This window comes from Delphinus delphis, chromosome 2 (genome assembly GCF_949987515.2).
Source record: "Delphinus delphis chromosome 2, mDelDel1.2, whole genome shotgun sequence".
NCBI classification, from domain to species: Eukaryota; Metazoa; Chordata; class Mammalia; order Artiodactyla; family Delphinidae; genus Delphinus; species Delphinus delphis.
The window spans coordinates 21,782,789-21,808,280 of record NC_082684.1 but is presented as its reverse complement, the minus strand read 5'-3'; positions in this window follow the sequence as shown (position 1 = coordinate 21,808,280).

Below are 25,492 nucleotides of genomic sequence, written 5' to 3'. Positions count from 1 at the left end.
AATTATGTACTCTATCAATAAAAAAATTTGACTATGCATCCAATGTACATAGACATGCATTTATTTATGAAACATTTGCATTCACTAAGTATACTAGTATATATATTATATATATACAGAAATATGAATTTAAAGGGAGAGAGAATAAAATATAAATAGAAGTTATAGTATATTTTTTTCATGCCCCTGTGGATTTTTAACCTTCTCAGGGAATTTCATTGCACTTCAGACACCACTGAATTCAAGTTTAAGCGCCTCTGTGATCTGGCCTCAACCCAAATTTTTGAGCTTACCTTTTAGAAATTTCCTTTCAGTCCTCTCTACCTAAGCCTCAGTGCTTTACTCACAGTTTCTTGTAAATACAGTGCACTTTCATGTCTCTTTTTCTTTGCTCCAATTTTTTCATCAGCCAGAAGTGAGCATTATCCTTTTTTTGCCAGCAGAAAACTATTCTGTTAGACTAAGCAAAAAAATTCTATCTCCTTCATCAAAAGACCCTAGTCCAAACCAATCAGTCCTTGAGCACATGGCTTGTATCTCCATCACGACATTTATTTTATTCTGCTGTTTACTCTGTGTTTTAGAGTTGTGTACTTCTCTTTCTTATTCATTATAGTGACATCTTTGAATACAGTAATTATGTCACATTCATTTCTGCATTTCTCATAAGGTGTACTATATTTAATTAAATAGTACATTTTTAATAAACATTTGTGAACTGAATAAGAGAATATTGGCTTTTGTGAATTCAAAGAATATCCTACATGGAAAAAAGTCAAAATAGAATCATTACAGAGGAGCAGACAGAGAGAAGGAACCAAGAAAAGAGCTGAGGAGATTGGTTCAAGGTGGCGGAGTAGAAGGACTTGCTCTCACTCCCTCTGGCAAGAGCACCAGGATCACAACTAACTGCTAAACTGTCATTGATAGAAAGACACTGGATTCACCAGAAAAGTTACCCCACATCTAAAGACAAAGGAGAAGCCACAATGAGATGGTAGGTGGGGTGCAATCACAGTAAAATCAAAGCCCATAACTGCTGGATAGGTGGCTCACAAACAGGATAACACGTATACCACAGAAGGCCAACAACTGGAGTGAAGGTTCTGAGTACCACGTCAGGCTTCCCAACCTTGGGGTGCAGCAATGGGAGGAGGATTTCCTAGAGAATCAGACTTTGAAGGCTAGTGGGATTTGATTGCAGGACTTCGACAGGACTAGGAGAAACAGAGACTCCACTCTTGGAGGGCACACGCAAAGTAGTGTGCTCATCGGGACCCAGGGGAAGGAGCAGTGACCCCTTAGGAGACTGAACCAGAGCTACTTGCTAGTGTTGGAGGGTCTCCTGCAGAGGTGGGGGGTGGATGTGGCTCACCGTGGGGACAAGAACACTGGTGACAGAAGTTCTGGGAAGTACTCCTTGGCGTGACCCTTCCCAGAGTCCACCATTAACCCCACCAAAGAGCCTGGGTAGGCTCCAGTGTTGGGTCGTCTAAGACCAAAATACCAACAGGGAGGGAACCCAGCCCCACCCATCAGCAGACAAGTAGATTAAAGTTTTACTGAACTCTGACCACCAGAGCAACACCCAGCGCTCCCACCACGAGGTCCTCCCATCAGGAAGCTTGCACAAACCTTTTAGATAGCCTCATCCACCAGAGGGCAGACAGCAGAAGCAAGAAGAACTACAATCCTGCAGCCTGTGGAACAAAAACCACATTCACAGGAAGATAGATAAGATAAAAAGGCAGAGTTGAAACTGTGATTTAAAATCTTCCAACAAACAAAAGTTAAGGACCAGGTAGCTTCACAGGTGAATTCTATGAAACAGTTAGAGAAGAGCTAACATCCATCCTTATCAAACTCTTCCAAAAAGTTGCAGAGGAAGGAATACTCATTCTATGAGGCCACCATCACCCTGATACCAAAACCAGACAAAGATACTCCAAAAAAAGGAAATTACAGACCAATATCACTGATGAATATAGATGCAAAAATCCTCAACAAAATACTAGCACATTAAAAGGATCACACACCTTGATCAAGTGAGATTTATCCCAGGGATGCACGGATTCTTCAGTATATGCAAATCAATTAATCTGATACAGCATATTAACAAATTGAAGAAGAAAAACCATATGATCACCTCAATAGATGCAGAAAAATCTTTTGACAAAATTCAACATGCATTTATGATAAAAACTTTCCACAAAGTGGGCAGAGAGGGAACCTATATCAGTGTAATAAAGGGCATATATGACAAACCCACAGAAAACATCATTCTCAATGGTGAAAAACTGAAAGCATTTCCTCTAAGGTCAGGAACCAGACAAGGATGTCCACTCTCACCACTATTATTCAACATAGTTTTGGAAGTCCTAGCCACGGAAATCAGAGAAGAAATAGAAATAAAAGGAATACAAATTGGAAAAGAAGCAGTAAAACTATCAGTGTTTGCAGATGACATGACACTATACATAGAGAATCCTAAAGGTGCTACCAGAAAACTACTAGAGCTAGTCAATGAATTTGGTAGTGTTGCAGGATACAAAATTAATGCAGAGAAATCTCTTTTATTCCTGTACACTAATGATGAAAAATCTGAAAGAGAATTTAAGGAAACACTCCCATTTGCCATTGCAACAAAAAGAATAAAATACCTAGGAATAAACCTACTGAAAGAGGTAAAAGACCTGTACTCAGAAAACTATAAGACACTGATGAAAGAAATCAATCACGACAGAGATGGAGAGTTATACCATGTTCTTGGATTGGAAGAATCAACATTGTGAAAGTGAGTATACTACCCTGAGAAATCTACAAATTCAATGCAATCTCCATCAAATTACCAATGGCATTTTTTACAGAACTTGAAAAAGAAAATCTTAAAATTTGTATGGAGACACAAAAGACCCCAAATAGCCAAATCAGTCTTGAAGGTAAAAAACGGAGCTGGAGGAATCAGACTCCCAGACTTCAGACTATACCACAAAGCTATAGTAATCAAGACAATATGGTACTGTCACAAAAACAGAATATAGATCAATGGAGCATGATAGAAAGCCCAGAGATAAACCCACGCACCTATGTTCAACTAATCTATGACAAAGAGGCAAGGATATACAATGGAGAAAAGACAGTGTCCTCAGTAAATGGTGCTGAGAAAAGTGGACAGCTACATGTAAAAGAATGAAATTAGAACACTCCCTAAGACCACACTCAAAAATAAACTCAAAATGGATTAAAGACCTAAATGTAAGACTGGACCCTATAAAACTGTTAGAGGAAAACATAGGAAGAACACTCTTTGCAATAAATCACAGCAAGGTCTTTTTTGACCCATCTCCTAGAGCAATGGAAATAAAAACAAAAATAAACCAGTGGGACATAATACAACTTAAAAGCTTTTGCAAAGCAAAGGAAACTACAAACAGGACAAAAAGACAACCCTCAGAATGGGAGAAAATATTTGCAAACGAATCATCGGACAAAGGATTAATCTCCAAAATATACAAACAGCTCATGCAGCTCAGTATTTTTAAAAAAACAACAACCCAATCCAAAAATGGGCAGAAAACCTAAATAGACATTTCTCCAAAGAAGACATACAGATGGCCAAGAAGCACATGAAAATCTGCTCAACATCACTAATTATTAGAGAAATGCAAATCAAAACTACAATGAGGTATCACCTCACACCAGTTAGAATGGGCATCATCATAAAATCTACAAACAACAAATGCTGGAGAGGGTGTGGAGGAAAAGGAGCCCTCTTGCACTGTTGTTGGGAATGTAAATTGATACAGACACTATGGAGAACAGTATGGAGGTTACTTAAAAAACTAAAAATAGAATTAACATATGACACAGCAATCCCACTACTAGGCCTATACCCAGAGAAAACCATAATTTAAAAAGACACATGCACCCCAGTGTTCATTGCAGCACTATTTACAATAGCCACGTCATGGAAGCAACCTAAATGCCCATCGACAGACAATTGGATAAAGAAGATGTGGTACATATATACAATGGAATATTACTCAGCCATAAGAAGGAACGAAATTGCGTCATTTTTAGAGACGTGAATGGACCTAGAGACTGTCATACAGAGTGAAGTAAGTCAGAAAGGGAAAAACAAATATCGTGTATTAATGCATATATGTGGAATCTAGAAAAATGGTACAGATGAACTGGTTTGCAGGGCAGAAATAGAGACACAGATGTAGAGAACAAACGTATGGACACCAAGGGGGGAAAGTGGCGGGGGGGGGGGCGGAGAGTTGGTGTGATGAATTGGGAGTTTGGGATTGACATGTATACACTAATATGTATAAAATGGATAACTAATAAGAACCTGCTGTAAAAAAATAAAATTAAATTTAAAAAAAAAGTTGAAATAGAAACTATCCCATTTTCTTTGTTGTGATGCATAATTTCTGCCAGGCAATGACATGTGGACAGTGGACCATTTTCATGAAAACTTAAAGCTGAATAAGGCACCCTTAAGGTCCATCATAATAGGAAAGTTGCTACTCTTTGAACATAGTTCCAAACTCTTGAACATTAGTTGCATTGAGCAACAACTGAAAGCATGTGAACTCTTTTCTTTCCTTTCTGCCTATTTAATATTCTCATCGGCAAACGGAGAAGAACATTTGAACCGGAAAGAAACTTAACGAGCATGTGAATCAACTCCTTCACTTCACAGAAGCAGAAACTGAGGCTCAGAGGTTTTAAATGACTGCCCAAACGTCTGCTTCCAGTTCATGCTGAGCTAGGGCTGGAACCTGGTTTCTAGTCTTAGTCCAGTGTCCATTCTCTGGGTCAACACTGCCTCTATTGGTAGCTTTCTGTTCTGTGCATCGTTAAACTGTGACACAACTTGTGGGAACGAACTGAAAGAAGTGTGGATTGTCCTACACCTGCTTCTCAAACTAGGATTTATATGTACCTTCCAGAAGTCCCTGGAGCCACAGCCTAAACATCTTACATTTTCCTGGGAGTGTAAGTTTTCCTCAAAAAAATTTTCTGGGAGAAGAAAATTATTATTTTCCTATTATAACAAACACTAATTTAGAATAATTACTACGATAAATCTAGAGCAATTTTGTAGTTGCAGAATCCTATACCCCTGGATGTGCCGACATTCATACCCTCTTTGCAGTAAAGAAATTTTGGTGGAAAGTCTGAGAAGTACTGAGCTAGGTTATACCTTTGTTATAAAGGACATCTGTGGTTTACCTTTCTTGGAAGAAAGCATAAATTAAAGCTAAAAATAATTTACCTTTGCTTTTTTTAACCTCTTCTACAATCTGACTTTCATTCCAACCGTTGTACAGATATGGCTCTGTATGTGGCTTATTGCTAAATCCAATGGAAACTTTTCTTCTTTTTTCTTTTTCCTCCCTCCTTCCCTCCCTCCCTCCCTGCCTCCCTCCCTCTCTTCCTCCCTCCCTCCCTTCCTTCCTTTCTTCCTTCCTTCTTATGAATAGAGGGCTTTTATTGCATTTTAAAAAATTAAAAAATTTTTGGGACTTCCCTGGTGGTCCAGTGGTTAAGAATCCATCTTGCAGTGCAGGGGATGCTGGTTCAATCCCTGGTTGGGGAACTAAGATCCAACATGCCGTGTGGCAACTAAGCCAGCGTGCCACACCTACTGAGCCCACGTGCTCTGGAGCCCACGTGCTACAACTAGAGAGCCTGCACACCACAACTAATGAGCCCATGTGCTCTGGAGCCTGCACGCCACAACTGGAGAGTAACCCACACACCGCAACGAAAGATCCCACATGCCGCAAGTAAGACCCATTTGAGATATAATTCACATTGAGAATATAATTCACATTGAGAATATAATTCATATTGAGATATAATTCACATACCACACAATTCACCCATTTAAAGTGTACAATTCCATGACTGTCTATATCTTTATAAAATTGATTCTTTATTGAGATATAACTGACATATAACATTGTGTAAGTTTAAATTATACAACATGTTGATTTGATACATTTATATATTGAAATGTGATTACCACTATAGCTTAAGCTAACACCTCTATCATGTTCCATAATCAGCATTTCTTTTTTGTGGTGAGAACATTTAAGATCTAGTCTCTTAGCAACTTTGAAGTATATAAGACATTATTGTTGACAATAATCACTATGCTGTGCACTAAAATGTAACAAATGGGGTTTTAGGAATCATCTCACATCTTCTTCTTTCTATAGCTGGATAACTCTTAAATCTTCTTCATCAACCCGCTAAATTGTTCCTTTTTCAGAGGCAAAGATACCATTACAAAAGTCGAGAGTCTGATTTAATGGTCTTCATTCTCACAGTACATGTGGCAGAGAACATCTCAGTCCTTACTTTCTTGACCTCCCCACGGCATTTGACACTGCCGACTGCCTTTCCTTCCTGAAAATGTCTTTTCTTCCTTTGGCTCCATAGGCTTCACTTTCTTGCTTAGTCTCCAGCTGCTCTGGACAAAGACTCTTCCTGCCTTTTTTTTTCAAGGTGATTTTTCTTTTCTCTTCTCTTGAGCTCCAGATTCACATACACCACTGACCTCTGCACAATTCCTGTTAGAACTCAGAAAGACACTTCAACCTCAACAAATTGACCCCATTCTTTTGTTCCCCACCCTCACTACCATGCCTCCTGGTTCTCTGGACTATTTTTATCACCCTGGCCCTAATTTACTATTTCTCCTGTGGTTCCTGTTTTGTGGTGTAAATAACAACTGACCAGCCAGCTACCTGAGCATCTTTCTTCATTTTTCCTTTTCCCTCACCTTCCTTATTCATTCCATCACCAGGAACTACCTCGTAAATATTATCCAAAGCCATTCACCAAAACCACAATGACTACCACCCAAGTCTAGATCACTATTATGTCTCACCTTGTTCTCTACAACAACCTCTTCATTTATTTCACAGTCCCAAGTCTTGCTCTTCTCATAAATACAGGTTGGGAAGAAGAAAACTTTCCAGGAACTGTTAGAAATGTAATAAAACTGTCAAAATTGGTAAGACACATTCTACCCTTTGTGACAGTTTCTAAAAGCATAGCTTAAGAAAAATCCTGGTAGATCATACGAAGAAAAAATAAGCATTTGATATGCCAACTGATAATGACACTTCAATTATACCACCCTGTGGAGACTGACCAAATCCAAGTATCTATGCCTCAAATAAAATTTTAAGCACACTGTATCTATTTACAGTTTTACTATGCCTTCTGAAGCCAGATAGACTCTTCCTAACATGCAAACTATGTCCCATCCCCTGCTCCATACTCTTCAGTGGCTCCCTGTTGCCGTCTGGGTAAATTCAGAACACCTTAATTTGGTTTCTAACCCTGATCTCGTCTTCATTTACCTCTCTATTTTCATGACCCCTTCGCACTGTAGCCAGGTCTAACACCTTTCAGTTTCCCAAATTCATCATGCTCCTTGCCTCCCTCTGCATTTCCTTTTCCAAATTTGATTGGCTAAAGCAGTGCTGTGCTGGTGAATGTTTACCAGTCGCCTATCTGGGGTGAGAAAGAGGGAGAGCCCTGATTTGCAACATTTGACAATTTCCATGATGAAAATGCTCTCACTGTGGCTGATTTCAAGCTACCTATGTCATGTCACTGAACATGAAATTGGAGAGAGACATACACAATTAACTCCAGCAAGCAGGTATGAGCCTGCTTCAGCACACCCCTGGGTTAAATCTTACAGATCCTTCAGATTCTAGCTTAGCTGTCCCTTTTGCTGAGAATGCTTTTTTGATCATGTCATATGCTTCCACTGCAGCCTGTTAATAGCCTGTTTCTACATTTATCATGTAACACTGCAATTTCCTGTACACCTCTCTGACTCTACTGCTAGACTATGAGATCCTTAGGGGCAGAGGTTGTGTCTTATTCACCATCGTCTCTCCAGAGTCTTCCAGAGTGCTCAAAACATAGTCGTTCTTAAATAAATGTTTGTTAAATAAATGAGTGAATGTCTAAAAACTAATAATAATAACTTAATATCAAGGGCTCGCTTTATGCCAGCCACTATCCTAACTGATTTGTATGCATTACCTCATTTAATTTTCCTCAAAATCCTGTGGCATTTTACAGCTGAGAAAGATTGATGCTTAGAGCAGCTAAAGCTCAAATTCACACAGTCAGAAACTAGTGGAGCCATGTATAAATTCACACAGTGTGACTCTACCTTGAACACTTATCTACTACGTTATTCTGACTTATTCTTATTCCAAGTTGAATAAAACTAGCATTTTTACATAGTTGATTTTTGTGAAGAACGTTCAAGATCTAAGTCACTTTTATTTGGGGCTTCCACAGAGGTCCGGACTCTCTCAAACACTGTCACTGACATTGTAAATTAGTGGAAACTTAATGGTCAACAGTTGGCATTATGGCCTCTTAAAATACTGATTTCCTTTTAATCAGTTTGAGTTTTCAGAAAATAATCAGAAACATGGACAACATTTTGTGGCCAAAGTATTTATTCCTAGTAGTTTTAAAACTAACCTTTTTGCTTTAGAATAGTTTTAGATTTACAGAAAAATTGCAAGAAATAATACATAGAATTTCTATATATTGCACACACAGTTTCCCCTATCATTAACATCTCAACATCTTATGGAATATTTGTCACAATGAATGAACCAATATTGATACATTTTCTTTCTTTTTTTAAATTTTAAAAATATTTATTTATTTATTTTTGGGTGCATCAGGTCTTAGTTGCAGCATTCAGGGTCTCTTGTTGCAGCGCACGGGCTTCTCTCTAGTGGTGGCTCAGTAGGCTCAATAGTTGCGTGCGGGGCCTTAGTTGTCCTGCGGCATGTGGGACCTTAGTTCCCCGACCAGGGGTCAAACCCAAGTCCCGAGCATTAGAAGGCGGATTCTTAGCTACTGGGCCACCAGGGAAGTCCAAAACTTTGGCTTTTTTTTTTTAATGTCTTTATTGGAGTATAATTGCTTTACAATGGTGGGTTAGTTTCTGCTTTATAACAAAGTGAATCAGCTATACATATGCATATATCCTCATATCTCTTCCCTCTTGCATCTCCCTTCCACCCTCCCTATCCCACCCCTCTAGTTGGTCACAAAGCACTGAGCTGATCTCCCTGTGCTATGCGGCTGCTTCCCACTAGCTATCTATTTTATATTTGGTAGTGTATATAAGTCCATGCCACTCTCTCACTTTGTCACAGCTTACCTTTCCCACTCCCTGTGTCCTGAAGTCCATTCTCTACGTCTGCGTCTTTATTCCTGTCCTGACCGTAGGTTCTTCAGAACCATTTTTTTTTAGATTCCATATATATGTGTTAGTATATGGTACTTGTCTTTCTGTTTCTGACTTACTTCACTCCGTATGACAGACTCTAGGTCCATCCACCTCACTACAGATAACAATTTCATTTCTTTTTATGGCTGAGTAATATTTCATTTTATATATGTGCCACATCTTCTTTATCCATTCATCTGTCTGATGAACACTTACATTGCTTCCATGTCCTGGCTATTGTAAATAGAGCTGCAATGAACATTGTGGTACATGACACTTTTAAAATTATGGTTTTCTCAGGGTATATTGCCCAGTAGTGGGATTGCTGGGTCGTATGGTAGTTCTATTTTTTGTTTTTTAAGGAACCTCCATACTGTCCTCCATAGTGGCTGTATCAATTTACATTCCCACCAACAGTGCAAGAGAGTTCCCTTTTCTCCACCTCCTCTCCAGGATTTATTGTTTGTAGATTTTTTTTTTTTTTTTAGGGGTACACAGATCTCTCACTGTTGTGGCCTCTCCCGCTGCAGAGCAGAGGCTCCGGGGGCGCAGGCTCAGTGGCCATGGCTCACGGGCCCAGCCGCTCCGCGGCACGTGGGATCCTCCCGGACCGGGGCACGAACCCACGTCCTCAGCATCGGCAGGTGGACTCCAAACCACTGCGCCACCTGGGAAGCCCTGTTTGTAGACTTTTTGATGATGGTCATTCTGACCGGTGTGAGGTGATACTTCATTGTAGTTTTGATTTGCATTTCTATAATGATTAGTGATATTGAGCATTCTTTCATGTCTTTGTTGGCAATTTGTATGTATTCTTTGGAGAAATGTCTGTTTAGGTCTTCTGCCCATTTCTGGACTGGGTTTTTTTTTGATATTGAGCTGCAAGAGCTGCTTGTAAATTTTGGGGATTAATCCTTTGTCAGTTGCTTCATTTGCAAATATTTTCTCCCATTCTGAGGGTTGTCTTTACATCTTGTTTATGGTTTCCTGTGCTGTGCAAAAGCTTTTAAGTTTCATTAGGTCCCATTTGTTTATTTTTGTTTTTATTTCCATTTCTCTAGGAGGTGGGTCAAAAAGGATCTTGCTGTGATTTATGTCATAGAGTGTTCTGCCTATATTTTTCTCTAAGAGTTTTATAGTGTCTGGTCTTACATTTAGGCCTTTAATCCATTTTGACTTTATTTTTGTGTATGGTGTTAGGGAGTGTTCCAATTTCATTCTTGTGCATGTAGCTGTCCAGTTTTCTCAGCACCACTTATTGAAGAGGCTGTCTTTTTTCCATTGTATATTCTTGCCTCCTTTATCAAAATAAGGTGACCCTATGTGCGTGGGTTTATCTCTGGGCTTTATATCCTGTTGCATTGATCTATATTTCTGTTTTTGTGCTGGCACCATACTGTCTTGATGACTGTAGCTTTGTAGTATAGTCTGAAGTCAGGGAGCCTGATTTCTCCAGCTCCGTTTTTCTTTCTCAAGATTGCTTTTTCTATTCTGGGTCGTTTGTGCTTCCATACAAACTGTGAATTTTTTTGGTTCTAGTTCTGTGAAAAATGCCATTGGTAGTTTGATAGGGATTGCATTGAATCTGTAGATTGCTTTGGGTAGTAGAGTCATTTTCACAATGTTGATTCTTTCAATTCAAGAACATGGTATATCTCTCCATCTGTTTGTATTATCTTTAATTTCTTTCAGTGTCTTATAGTGTTCTGCATACAGGTCTTTTGTCTCCTTAGGTAGGTTTATTCCTAGGTATTTTGTTCTTTTTGTTGCAGTGGTAAATGGGAGTGTTTCCTTAATTTCTCTTTCATATTTTTCATCTTTAGTGTATAGGAATGCAAGAGATTTCTGTGCGTTAATTTTGTATCCTGCAACTTTACCAAATTCATTGATTAGCTCTAGTAGTTTTCTGGCAGCATCTTTATGATTATCTATAAGTATCACGTCATCTGCAAACTGTGACAGCTTTACTTCTTTTCCAATTTGGACTCCTTTTATTTCTTTTTCTTCTCTGATTTCTTTGGCTAAAACTTCCAAAACTAGGTTGAATAATTGTTGTGAGAGTGGACAACCGTGTCTTGTTCCTGATCTTAGTGGAAATGATTTCAGTTTTTCACCATTGGGAACGATGTTGGTTGTGGATTTATCATATATGGCCTTTATTATGTTGAGATAAGTTCTCTCTCTGCCTACTTTCTGGAGGGTTTTTATCATGAATGGGTGTTGAATTTTGTCAAAATATTTTTCTGCATCTATTGAGATGATCATAGGTTTTTTATTCTTCAATTTGTTAATATGGTTTATCACATTGATTGATTTGCATATATTGAAGATTTCTTGTATTCCTGGGGTAAACCCCACTTGATCATGCTGTATGATCCTTTTAATGAGTTGTTGGATTCTGTTTGCTGGTATTTTGTTGAGGATTTTTGCATCTATGTTCATCAGTGATATTGTCCTGTAGTTTTCTTTCTTTGTGACATCTTTGTCTGGTTTTGGTATCAGGGTGATGGTGGCCTCGTGGAATGAGTTTGGGAGTGTTCCTCCCTCTGCTATATTTTGGAGGAGTTAGAGAACGAAAGGTGTTAGCTCTTCTCTAAATGTTTGCAAGAATTTGCCTGTGAAGCCATCTGATCCTGCACTTATGCTTGTTGGAAGATTTTTAATCACAGTCTCAATTTCAGTGCTTTTGATTGTTCCGTTTATATTTTTTTTCTTCCTCGTTCAGTCTCAGAAGGTTGTGCTTTTCTAAGAATTTGTCCATTTCTTCCAGGTTGTCCATTTTATTGGCATAGAGTTGCTTGTAGTAATCTCCCATGATCCTTTGTATTTCTTCAGTGTCACTTTTTACTTTCCCTTTTTCATTTCTAATTCTATTGATTTGAGTCTTCTCCCTTTTTTTCTTGACGAGTCTGGCTAATGGTTTATGAATTTTGTTTATCTTCTCAAAGAACCAGCTTTTAGTTTTATTGATCTTTGCTATCATTTCCTTCATTTCTTTTTCATTTATTTCAGATACGATCTTTATGATTTCTTTCCTTCCGTTAACTTTGGGGTTTTTTTGTTCTCTTTCTCTACTTGCTTTAGATGTAAGTTTAGGTTGTTGATTTGAGATGTTTCTTATTTTTTGAGATAGGATTGTATTGTTATAAACTTCCCTCTTAGAACTGCTTTTGCTGCCTCCCATAGATTTTGGGTCATCGTGTTTTCATTTTCAGTTGTTTCTAGGTATTTTTTGATTTCCTCTTTGATTTCTTCAGTGAACTCTTGGTTATTAAGTAGTGTATTTTTTAGCCTCTATGTGTTTGTATTTTTTACAGATTTTTTTCCTGTGATTGATATCTAGTCTCATAGCATTGTGGTTGGAAAAGATACTTGATACGATTTCAATTTTCTTAAATTTATCAAGGCTTGATTTGTGACCCAAGTCAAGATATGATCTATCCTGGAGAATGTTCCATGAGCACTTGAGAAGAAAGTGTATTCTGTTGTTTCTGGATGGAATGTCCTATAAACATCAATTAAGTCCATCTTGTCTAATGTATCATTTAAAGCTTGTGTTTATTTGTATTCATTTTGGATGATCTGTCCATTGGTGAAAGTGGGGTTTTAAAGTCCCCTAGTATGACTGTGTTACTGTTGATTTCCCCTTTTATGGCTGTTTGCATTTGCCTTATGTATTGAGGTGCTCCTATGTTGGATGCATAAATATTTACAATTGTTGTATCTTCTTCTTGGATTGATCCCCTGATCGTTATGTAGTGTCCTTCTTTGTCTCTTTTAATAGTCTTTATTTTAAAGTCTATTTTGTCTGATATGAGAATTGCTACTCCAGCTTTCTTTTGATTTCCATTTGCATGGAATATCTTTTTCCATCCCCTCACTTTCAGTCTGTATGTGTCCCGAGGTCTGAAGTGGGTCTCTTGTAGACAGCATATATATGGGTCTTGTTTTTGTATCTATTCATCCAGTCTATGTCTTTTGGTTGGACTATTTAATCCATTTACATTTAAGGTAATTGTCAATAGGTATGTTCCTATTACCATTTTCTTAATTGTTTTGGGTTTGTTATTGTAGGTCTTTTCCTTCTCTTGTGTTTCCTGCCTAGAGAAGTTCCATTTGTTGTAGAGCTGGTTTGGTGGTGCTGAATTCTCTTAGCTTTTGCTTGTCTGTAAAAGTTTTAATTTCTCTGTCCAATCTGAATGAGATCCTTGCTGGGTAGAGTAATCTTTGTTGTAGGTTTTCCCTTTCATCACTTTAAATATGTCCTGCCTCTCCCTTCTGTGTTGCCGAATTTCTGCCGAAAGATCAGTTGTTAATCTTATGGGGATTCCTTTATATGTTATTTGTGGGTTTTCCCTTGCTACTTTTTCTTTCTGTTTAATTTTTGATAGTTTGATTAATATGTGCCTTGGTGTGTTTCTCCTTGGATTTATCCTGTATGGGACTCTCTGTGCTTCCTGGACTTGATTAACTATTTCCTTTCTCATATTAGGGAAGTTTTCAACTGTAATCTCTTTAAATATTTTCTCAGTCCCTTTCTTTTTCTCTTCTTCTTCTGGGACCCCTATAATTTGAATATTGGTGCATTTAATGTTGTCCCAGAAGTCTCTTAGACTTTCCTCAATTCTTTTCATTCTTTTTTCTTTATTCTGCTCTGCAGTAGTTATTTCCACTATTTTATCTTCCAGGTCACTTATGCATTCTTATGCCTCACTTATTCTGCTATTGATTCCATCTAGAGAATTTTAAATTTCATTTATTGTGTTTATCATCATTGTTTGTTTACTCTTTAGTTCTTCTAAGTCCTTTTGAATCGTTTCTTGTATTTTCTTCATTCTATTTCCAAGATTTTGGATCATCTTTACTATCATTACACTGAATTCTTTTTCAGGTAGACTACCTATTTCCTCTTCATTTGTTTGGTCTGGTGGGTTTTTACCTTTCTCCTTCATGTGCTATGTGTTTCTCTGTCTTCTCATTTTGCTTAACTACTGTGTTTGGGGTCTCTTTTTCACAGGCTGCAGGTTCATAGTTCCCATTGTTATTGTTGTGTGCCCCCACTGGCTAAGGTTGTTTCAGTGGGTTGTGTAGGCTTCCTGATGGAGGGGACTAGTGCCTGTGTTCTGGTGGATGAGGCTGCATCTTGTCTTTCTGGTAGCAGGTCCACGTCCGGTGGTGTGTTTTGGGGTGTCTGTGACCTTATTATGATTTTAGGCAACCTCTCTGCTAATGGGTGGGGTTGTGTCCCTGTCTTGCTAGTTGTTTGGCATAGGGTGTCCAGCACTGTAGCTTGCTGGGCATTGAGTGGAGCTGGGTCTTAGCGTTGAGATGGAGATCTCTGGGAGAGCTTTTGTCATTTGTTTTATGTGGAGCTGGAGGTCTCTGGTGGCCCGATGTCCTGAACTCAGCTTTTCCACCTGAGAGGCACAGGCCTGACACCAGGCCAGAGCAGCAAGAACCTGTCAGCCACATGGCTCTGAATAAAAGAGAGCAAAAAAGAAAGAAGGAAAAGAAATAAAATAAAATAAAATAATTAAAATAAAAAAATATTAGTATAAATAAAATAACTAAAAAGTAATTTAAAAAAAGAAAGAAGAGAGCAACCAGACCAAATAACAAATCCACCAATGATAACAAGCACTAAAAACTATACTGAAAAAAAAACCCCAAAAAGAGAGACAGAACCCTAGGACAAATGGTAAAAGCAAAGCTGTACAAACAAAATCACAAACAGAAGCATACACATACACACTCAAAACACTCACAAAAAGAGAAACAGGAAAAAAATATATATATGTTGTTGTTCCCAAAGTCCACCTCCTCAATTTGGGATGATTCGTTGTCTATTCATGTATTCCACAGATGCAGGGTACATCAAGTTGATTGTGGAGATTTAATCCTCTGCTTCTGAGCCTGCTGGGAGGTATTTCCCTTTCTCTTCTTTGTTTGCACAGCTGCTGGGGTTCAGCTTTGGATTTGGCCCCGCTTCTGTGTGTAGGTCGCCTGTTCTTCACTCAGACAGGACGGGGTTAAAAGAGCAGCTGATTCGGGGTCTCTGGCTCACTCAGACCAGGGAGGCAGGGGTACGTTGTGCAGGGCGAGTCTGTGGAGGCAGAGGCCGGTGTGACATTGTAACAGCCTGAGGCACGCCGTGCATTATCCCAGGGAGGTTGTCTCTGTATCACGGGACCCTGGCAGTGGCGGGCTGCATAGGCTTCCCGGAAGTGGGGTGTGGATAGTGACCTGTGCTTGCACACAGGCCCCTTGGTGGCGGCAGCAGCAGCCTTAGCGTCTCATGTCTGTCTCTGGTGTCCGCGCTGATAGCCGCGGCTTGCTCCTGTCTCTGGAGCTTGTTTAGGCGGCGCTCAGAATCCCCTCTCCTCCTTCACCCCGAAACAATGGTCTCTTGCCTCTTAGGCAGGTCCAGACTTTTCCCTGGACTCCCTTGCAGCTAGCTGTGGTGCACTAGGCCCTCAGGCTGTGTTCACGCAAGAAACCCCAGTCCTCTCCCTGGGATCTGACCTCTGAAGCCCGAGCCTCAGCTCCCAGCCCCACCCGCCCTGGCGGGTGAGCAGACAAGCCTCTCGGGCTGGTGAGTGCTGGTCGGCATCGATCCTCTGTGTGGGAATCTCTCTGCTTTGCCCTGTGCACCCCTGTTGCTATGCTGTCCTCTGTGGCTCCGAAGCTTCCCCCCCCCCCGCCCCCGGCATGCCCTGTCTCCACCAGTGAAGGGGCTTCCTAGTTTGTGGAAACCTTTCCTCCTTCACTGCTCCCTCCCACTGGTGCAGGTCCCATCCCTATACTTTTGTCTGTTTTTTCTTTTTTCTTTTGCCCTATCCAGGTACATGGGGAATTTCCTTTTGGGAGGTCTGAGGTCTTCTGCCAGCATTCAGTAGGTGTTCTGTATGATTTGTTCCACATGTAGATGTATTTTTGACATTTGTGGGGAGCTAGATCTCCATGTCTTACTGTTCCGTCATCTTAAAGGTCTCCCGATACATTATTATTAATTAAAGTGCAAACTTTATTTTTTTAATTATTTTTTTCTTTTGCGGTATGCGGGCCTCTCACTGCCATGGCCTCTCCTGCTGCAGAGCACAAGCTCTGGACGTGCAGGCTCAGCGGCCATGGTTCACGGGCCCAGCCGCTCCGCGGCATGTGGGATCTTCCCGGACCAGGGCACGAACCCATGTCCCCTGCATTGGCAGGTGGACTCTCAACCACTGTGCCACCAGGGAAGCCCTATTTCTTTATTTTTAATCTAATAATCTTTTTTCTGTCCTAGAATCCCATCCAGGATATCATATTACATTTAGTTGTCATGTCTTTTTATTTACTTTTAAATTTAATTTAATATTTTAAAATAAATTTTTAAAATTAATTAATTTTATTTTTGGTTGTGTTGGGTCTTTGTTGCTGCATGCGGGCTTTTCTCTAGTTGCAGCAAGCTGGGGCTACTCTTCATTGCGGTGTGCGGGCTTCTTATTACAGTGGCTTCTCTTGCAGAACACAGGCTCTAGGCATGCAGGCTCAGTAGTTGTGGCACACAGGCTTAGTTGCTCTGTGGCATGTGGGATCTTCTGGGACCAGGGCCCGAACCTGTGTCCTCAGCATTGGCAGGGGGCTTCTTAACTACTGCACCACTAGGGAAGCCTGTCATATCTTTTTAGAGTCTTCTAATATGTGAGTTTCTCAGACTTACTTTGTTTTTGGTGACCTTGACAGTTTTCAGGAGTAATGATCACCTTTTATGTAGGATTCTCCTCTATTAGAATTTATCAGATGTTTTTATCATGATTAGACAGGGATAGTAGATTTTGGGGAGGAAAACCACAGAGGTAAAGTCCATTCTCATCACATCATATCTAGGGTACATACTTTCAACATGACTTATCACTGTTATTGTTGAACTTGATTACCTGGCTGAGGTAGTGTTTGTCATATTTCTCCACTGTAAAGTTGCTCTTTTTTCCCCTTTCCATACTGTACTCTTTGGAAGAAAGTCACTATGAGGAGTACAGAATTATACGTATCTAACTTGAGGCCAGAGTATTTATATAAATTATTTGGATTTTTTTATCCATGGAAGATGTGCCTAGTTTCCTCCACTAACATGTTGACTTAATCATTTATTTATAACAGTATGAATTCATAAATATTTATTTAGTTTTTTAATTAATTTTTATTGGAGTATAGTTGCTTTATAATGTTGTGTTAGTTTCTACTGTACAGCTAAATCAGCCATACATATACATATATCCTCTCCCTTTTGGACTTTCCTCCCATTCAGGACACCACAGTGCATTAAGTAGAGTTTCCTGTGCTATACAGTATGTTCTCATTAGTTACCTATTTTATACGTAGTATCAATAGTGTATATGTGTCAATCCCAGTCTCCCAATTCCTCCCACCACCCCTTTTCCCCCTTGGTATCCGTACATTTGTTCTCTACGTCTGTGTCTCTATTTCTGCTTTGCAAATAGGATCATCTATACCATTTTTTTTAGATTCAACATATATGTGTATTATACAATATTTGTTTTTCTCTTTCTGACTCACTTCAGTCTGTATGACACTCTCTAGGTCCATCCATGTCTCTACAGATGCCCCAATTTCGTTACTTTTTATGGCTGAGTAATATTCCATTGTATATATATACCAGATCTTCTTTATCCATTCATCTGTTGATGGGCATTTAGGTTGCTTCCATGTCCTGGCTATTGTAAATAGTGCTGCTATGAACATTGGGGTGCATGTATCTTTTTGAATTATGTTTTTCTCTGAGTGTATGCCCAGTAGTGAGATTGCTGGGTCATATGGTAGCTCTATTTGTAGTTTTTTAAAGAACTTCCATACTGTTCTCCATAGTGGCTGTATCAATTTACATTCCCACCAACAGTACATGAGGGTTCCATTTTCTCCACACCCTCTCCATCGTTTATTGTAGATTTTTTATGATGGCCATTCTGACTGGTATGAGGTGATACCTCATTGTAGTTTTGATTTGCATTTCTCTAATAATTAGTGATATTGAGCATCTTTTCATGTGCCTCTTGGCCATCTGTCTTCTTTGGAGAAATGTCTGTTTAGGTCTTCCACCCATTTTTTGATTGGGTTGTTTGTTTTTTTGATATTGAGCTGCATGAGCTGCTCATATGTTTTGGAGATTAATCCTTTGTCTGTTGCTTTGTTTGCAAATATTTTCTCCAATTTTGAGGGTTGTCTTTTCGTCTTGTTTATAGTTTCCTTTGCTGTGCAAAAGCTTTTAAGTTTAACTGGGTCCCATTTGTTTATTTTTGTTTTTATTTTCATTACTCTAGGATGTGGGTCACAAAAGAGCTTGCTGCGCTTTATGTCAAACAGTGTTCTGCCTATGTTTTCTTCTAAGAGTTTTATAGTGTCTGGCCTTACATTCAGATCTTTAATCAATTTTGAGTTTACTTTTGTGTATGGTGTTAAGGAGTGTTCTAATTTCATTCTTTTACATGTAGCTGTCCAGTTTTCCCAGTACTACTATAAGACACTGATGAAAGAAATCAAAGATGACACAAACAGATGGAGAGATATACCATGTTCTTGGATTCGAAGAATCAATATTGTGAAAATGACTACAGTACCCAAAGCAATCTACAGATTCAATGCAATTCCTATCAAATTACCAGTGACATTTTTCACAGAAGTAGAAGAAAATATTTTACAATTTGTATGGAAACACAAAAGACACTGAAAAGCCAAAGCAATCTTGAGAAAGAAAAACAGAGCTGGAGGAATCAGACTCCCTGAGTTCAGACTATACTACAAAGCTACAGTAATCAAGAAAGAATGGTAGGGCACAAAACAGAAATATAGGTCAATGGAACAGGATAGAAAGCCCAGAGACAAACCCACGCAGTTATGGTCACCTAACCTATGACAAAGGAGGCAAGAATGTACAATGGAGAAAAGACAGTCTTTTCATAGAAATTTATTTTATACTTTTTTGTTATAATCCAATAGTACTTTATTTTGTTGCTCAAATTTTTCCAGCTTTGGGAGATTTTTAGTTTGGTTCCTTTGACATACTCCATCATTGTGGGAGTTTGGGGCATGTCTTTAGTTTCTGATACTATTGGTTGCTCCAGACTCACGTTGTATATTTTCTGCCCCAGTGAAAGAGACTTTGTTCCTTTTATTGAAGGATGGTGTTATAAAACATGATATGGGCTTGTTTCTACTGAGGTGTTGGTATTTTTAGGCCCTCTTAGCTGACAGAGCAAATAAATATATTTGTGTATACTAATCCATGCATATACACATATCTATAAATATTTCTAAATGTAACTGTCTATGTTTATATTAAGGTAAATGTAAGTTTATACTGATGTCTCCCAACTGTAATCCATTAAAACATGGATTAGGGACTGCCCTGGTGCTCCAGTGGTTAAGACTCCATACTCCCAATTCAGGGGGTGCAGGTTCGTTCCCTGCTCAGGGAACTAAGATCCCACGTGCCGTGTGGTGTGGCAAAAAAAAAAAAAAAAAACATGGATTATTTTAGCCTCCAGTCCTTGCTCATCTGTAACTTCCCATTAGAACAGTAAGAAATCCGGTTCTTACCACCCATCATTCATTACTTAATTTTTCAATTCCAATTATTCACGTAGAGTGGTTTCAGAAACGTCAATTTGTATTCCCATGAAAACAGTTTTATCAATAAGAGTACAATGCTTATGTATGGTTCCTTTTGCCTTCAGTCTTAAAGACTCCACTCATTTCCAAAGTTATTTAGGACAGAACATTTACCCCATCCCCTTCAATGAAGTTGTTTCATGCATTTATAATAGAGTTAGATTGTTTTGCCAGAGTCTGCATTCCATTATGGGATCCCTGACCTCCTAGATTATTATTTTTAAAAATTATTTTTTTATTCCATACCTTAAGATTTACTCTCTGTGCTATAAAGTTTGATGGGTTTTGACAAATGCATAGTGTCATGTATTCACAGAGTATCATACAGAATAGTTTCACTCCTCTAAAAAGTTCCCCTGTACTTCACCTATTGAATCCTTTACTCACTCCCAAAACAACTGACAACAACTGCTCTGTTTACCATCTCTATAGTTTTCCCTTTTACAGAATATCATATAATTGACATATAGTATGACACCTTTTTAAACTGGCTTCTTTCACTTAGCAGTAAAAGATTCATCTATGTCTTTGCGTGGCTTAATAGCTCATTCCTTTTATTGCTGAATAGTATTACTTTGTATAGATGTACCATAGTTTATTCATTCACTATTTTTTTAAAATAGATCTTTATTGGAGTATAATTACTTCACAATACCACGTTAGTTTCTGTTGCACAACAAAGCGAATCAGCCATATACATACACATGTCCCCATATCCCTCCCTCTTAAGCCTCCCTTTCATCCTCCCTATCCCACCCCTCTAGCTCATCTCAAAGCATCAAGCCAATCTCCCTGTGCTATGCTGCTTCTTCCCACCAGTCAACTATTTTACATTTGGTAGTGTATATATGTCGATGCTACTCTCACTAAAGGTCATCTTCTTGCTTCCAGTTTTTGGTGATTATGAATTCCCATGATTTTTTTAAAACAATTGAACCACTGGAAATAGCAAAAATATTCAACATTGAGCAAATCTTTGAGTATAAAATAGTACATCAATATAGTGATATATTAAGGAAGATTTTAATGGCAGTGGAAAAGTAATAAAAGTAAGACACAAAGATTATATATTCAGTATATTCTCAATGATATGAAACATGCATATGTATCTGGAAGGAAATACAGCACAATGTTCATAGAAGTTAGCTCTGGGAATTGGTATAATAAGTGATAGCTACTCTTTAAATAGTTTTCGTATTTTTCACATGGGTTAATTATTAATTTTATAATTAGGAAAAAGTAAACCAAAAGCATTTCCAAATTACAAGTCACAATTTAGATTCTGTAGGGAATCGCATATATTCAGAAAGATTTTAGGAATTTTCTTCTTCCCTCCATTTCTTGGAGATTGCCTTTCTCCAAGACAGTTCTTGGAGAATAGTTCTTCTGTGCTCTAGATTCATTTTCATTATTTTGGCTCTTCAAAACCGCTAAGGGTTTTTATGCAACTTAGTTTCCCCTACTCCTTCCTGTTCACCTCTCATTAAAATCATGACAAATATCACCTATCAGGCCCTCTCATTTTCCCATTAGCACTAGTACATTTGGTCATGTGGCAGTCAGGACCTTTGTTGTATAGAATACCTTGCATCCTATATTTGTAAGCAAGATTATTTACATTCCCTTGGCTTATGGATGTCATAAAGCTTCAACCTATTCCATTTAAAAATATTTATTATTATTATCTTTATAGTGAGGGCTGGAGAACACAATGGCTCTTAATACCTGTGAAAGAAAAAGGGAAAGAAAATCCCCAGTTGAAGTCAATCCATGTAAACTTAGCATACTACTTCTGCTTCTGTCACCTCAGCCAGCTATATTTTTCCAAAAAGGCAAAACTAATGAGGAAAGCTCACTGTGGTTTTGTAGGTGGATGATTAGAATAATAACAGAAGGTACAGGCCCTCAATTCTTGCACATTTAAAGGAGCTCTTAAATTTCTGTTTCTGTTTAAAATAGGTTGGTATAGCATGTATTAACCAAGGCCATTGGCAAAACCATTTAGGCAAACCTTGTTTCTCTTAGAAAATTTTAAATTCATTATGTTTTCACCAAATGTTGAAACTTTAATTTTAAGATTTCTCTCTCAGTACTAGGGACACCGGGAACAAATGTTTGTATTAATTTCAACTCACACCTCTTACCTCCGTGGAAGTTCTGCAATTGATGAAAATGGATACATCCAGCTGACTGTCAACACCTGAGCTCTGCTCTTGGCAGATTTATTTTGAAAGAAACACCTTTGAAATGGAGAAAGAACCGTATGTCAATAGGGTAAAAAATGGTTCTTGCCAATGTCTGACTCAGCAGTGGTTTCTAACAAAAGCTAATTCTTCTGGAAAAAGAGATGGTTCCAAGCCAAAGGAAGTTGGTTAAGGTTTTCTGAGCTTTTATTGATACTTTGCTACAGGCAGTGTGTTAATTGCTGGATTTGAAAAGATGAGTAATCCTTACTTAGTCTATCCATTCAAGGAGTTCATAGTCTAGCAAGAGAGATAGAAATACAACTCTCTATAAAACTGTGTGATAAATTATAATCTAAGACAGGAAACATAGCACTGTGAAATACTATTTCTGAGGACGTAAAGGTACCAAGAAGGATATGACATTTGAGGACTATTAAGCAGTTAGGTAATTTTACAGCTAAATGCTGAGAACTCCATGATACTGCTTTTGGAGAAGGACATCTAATCTTCATCCTCTGAAGCCCAGATCTACATTTGTTAGAGGGAAGAGGAGGGAGCTACCTTAAGTGAGGGGGCTGGGTTTTGCTCCATAGGACAAGCTCCCCTGCCCCAGGCATGATTCTTACCTTGTGTCTTTGGCTTATGCTTAGAAGTTAGAAGCAAATTTTAATGGAAAAACACTGGCTGTACATTATCATACATGTTTGGAAATCTGAGATTGTAACTGGAATGAAAGGCTGGTGCATTGTAGTCTTTAGATATCGTTGGGAAGGAAGAAATCTTCCTCTACCCTTCTAGGTTCTTCTGGCTGGTCTAAGAATTAAATTGACATAAAGCAGATTAACAGGAGACAATCAAACAAATGTTTAATCATATGTATATATGGGAGAGACCCAGAGAAACTGAGTAACTCACCAAAATGGCTAAAACCTTCACCTTAAATACCATCTTCAGCTAAAGACAAAAGAGGATGTTGGGTGTAGAGGTTTGGGACTTCAAGTGGAGAGAGGCAATTGACCCGGAATACAAAAGCAAATGTTTGCTGGGCCATGCAGAGGCAATGGGACACAGAGAGGAATTTGAACAAATTTGCTAGGTCCCTCCTTTTCTCTCATACCTACTTCATACTATAGTTATCTATGTTGATAGCTCTTTTCTGGGAACAGGTCCTTTATCTTCATTCTTTAGGCAATAAAGGGAGAGGTAAAAAGAAAGACTTCCTGAGTCTTCTGGGCCTTGATTGTTTCCTGCTGAAAATAATCCACATTCTGAAGAGACATTTGGGGGTGGCAAATTTTGCTCCCCTACAGTATCTTCTCTTGGCTACGGGAGGCCAGGATTCTAGTCAGTAGGTGGACATGATCATCAGTATCAGTAAGCAAGGCTTCCCTGGTGGCGCAGTGGTTGAGAGTCCGCCTGCGGATGCAGGGGATGTGGGTTCGTGCCCCGGTCCAGGAAGATCCCACATGCTGCGGAGCGGCTGGGCCCGTGAGCCATGGCCGCTGAGCCTGCACGTCCACAGCCTGTGCTCCGCAACGGGAGAGGCCACAGCAGTGAGAGGCCCACGTACCGCAAAAAAAAAAACCCCAAAACCAAAAAGAGCTTTCAGGTTTAGCCCTTGCTTACCCCTGAAGCTTCATCATTTGCCACTTCTGCTCCTTATCAACCCCAAGTATACTATATTCCAACCATACTGAATTTCTTTCAGTTTCTGGAAGAAGCCACAATTTTTCTTACTCTTCACTTTGGCAATGGTTCTTTCTGCCTGGAAAATCTTCCCCTCTGCCCCCTCTCCTGAATGTTTCCCACTTAGATTTTAGCCTTCATGTCCTCTGGAAAGTTTCATAGAACATCCAAGTCAGGTAGCTTCCTAAGCGTTCTTCTTTTAATGGAGTATTTTTCTCTTTTTAATGTCAAACACTGATTAAGACAGTAAAGATAATAAACATGGTAGATAACAGTAACGAAACAAAATATGTATCTTGGGATTTATAAATATTTTTGAAAATTTGCTTCAAATAAGTATATTGTTGAAGACTATGGATCTGAGGCAGGACATAGATGGGTCCCTGGGGCCATTGGTTGGGGTCTGTTCCCTATGGACCGATACTCCGAGACTAGAATAACAGGACAATTGAGAGAGGAAGCTGGGTCCAGCCCAGATAGAAGATAAGAGACCACATATTCTTCACTCTTGAAGTCGGGAGACCTCCCTGACTTCACATGTGCAGAAAGGCTCCTTGGAGGTCAAAAGGGAAGTGATGCTAAGTGGCTAAATCTACCCATAGGCCTCTTCGGTAGAATCCATCTTGGCTAAGAGATGCACACGCACACATGGGAAGATCTTGAGATATACAAAATATGGACTTTGAACCAGTCAACTCAAAATGATTGGCCAAAGGATACCTGGAAGAAATGCCCCATGTAAGTGATTTAAACTGCCACAAGGGCGCTACTCTCTGAGTCTGCTCGTGTGTCTATCCACACATACTGTACTCTTTTTTTCTTAATAAATACTTTACTTGTTTCACTACTTTCTGTCTTTGTGGGAATTCTTTTTCTGCAAAGCCGTGAGGCCAGGGCCTTGTCACCGGCCACTGGTCTAGTGTCTAGGATTTGGTGCTGTCACTGCCGTGACCTGACCTCAATCACTGGCCGGGAACTGAAACCCTGCTTCAAGCCGTTGCAGGCCGAAGCCACCCGAGATCAGATCCACTAAAAGTTATATATGTATATTATCTAATTATTTTATAATGTTCATGTAGCCCTTATTGTATACCACCTTGCATTAGCCTTTCACATACCTATCATGTAATATATCTATGGGTATATTATGGGGGTATCCAATTACATATATATATATATATATATAAACAAATTGAAGACTTAGAAACATGTTGGCTGTGTCTCACCTCTCTCCTGTTGGAACCATGGTGCCAGGTTTCCTACCTGTCAAATTTCAGTTATTGCTTAATTTTATAGAGAATTGTTTGAGTATGTATTATATATCCAAATAGAGTGAACATTTACTGATATACCACACAATACCTAGCACGACATCAGCACATACTACTTATTAGATTTATTATTTGCTAACAGTTACATTTTGAAAATGAGAGGAGGGATTACTTTTTTAAAAAAAAGCACTTGAAAATAATGGTTATAAATTTTGAAAAGCTTAAAAAAGAGACTTTCCGTTATCAACCTCAGGAACAAGGTTCTCCTTACGCTTCTGAACCTGTTCATTTTCCCTCCAAATATTTATTGAGGTTTCTGTGGTTTTGGTCTTGAATTTACAGTGGTGAACAAAACAAATATGGAACTTTTAATCTTGCAC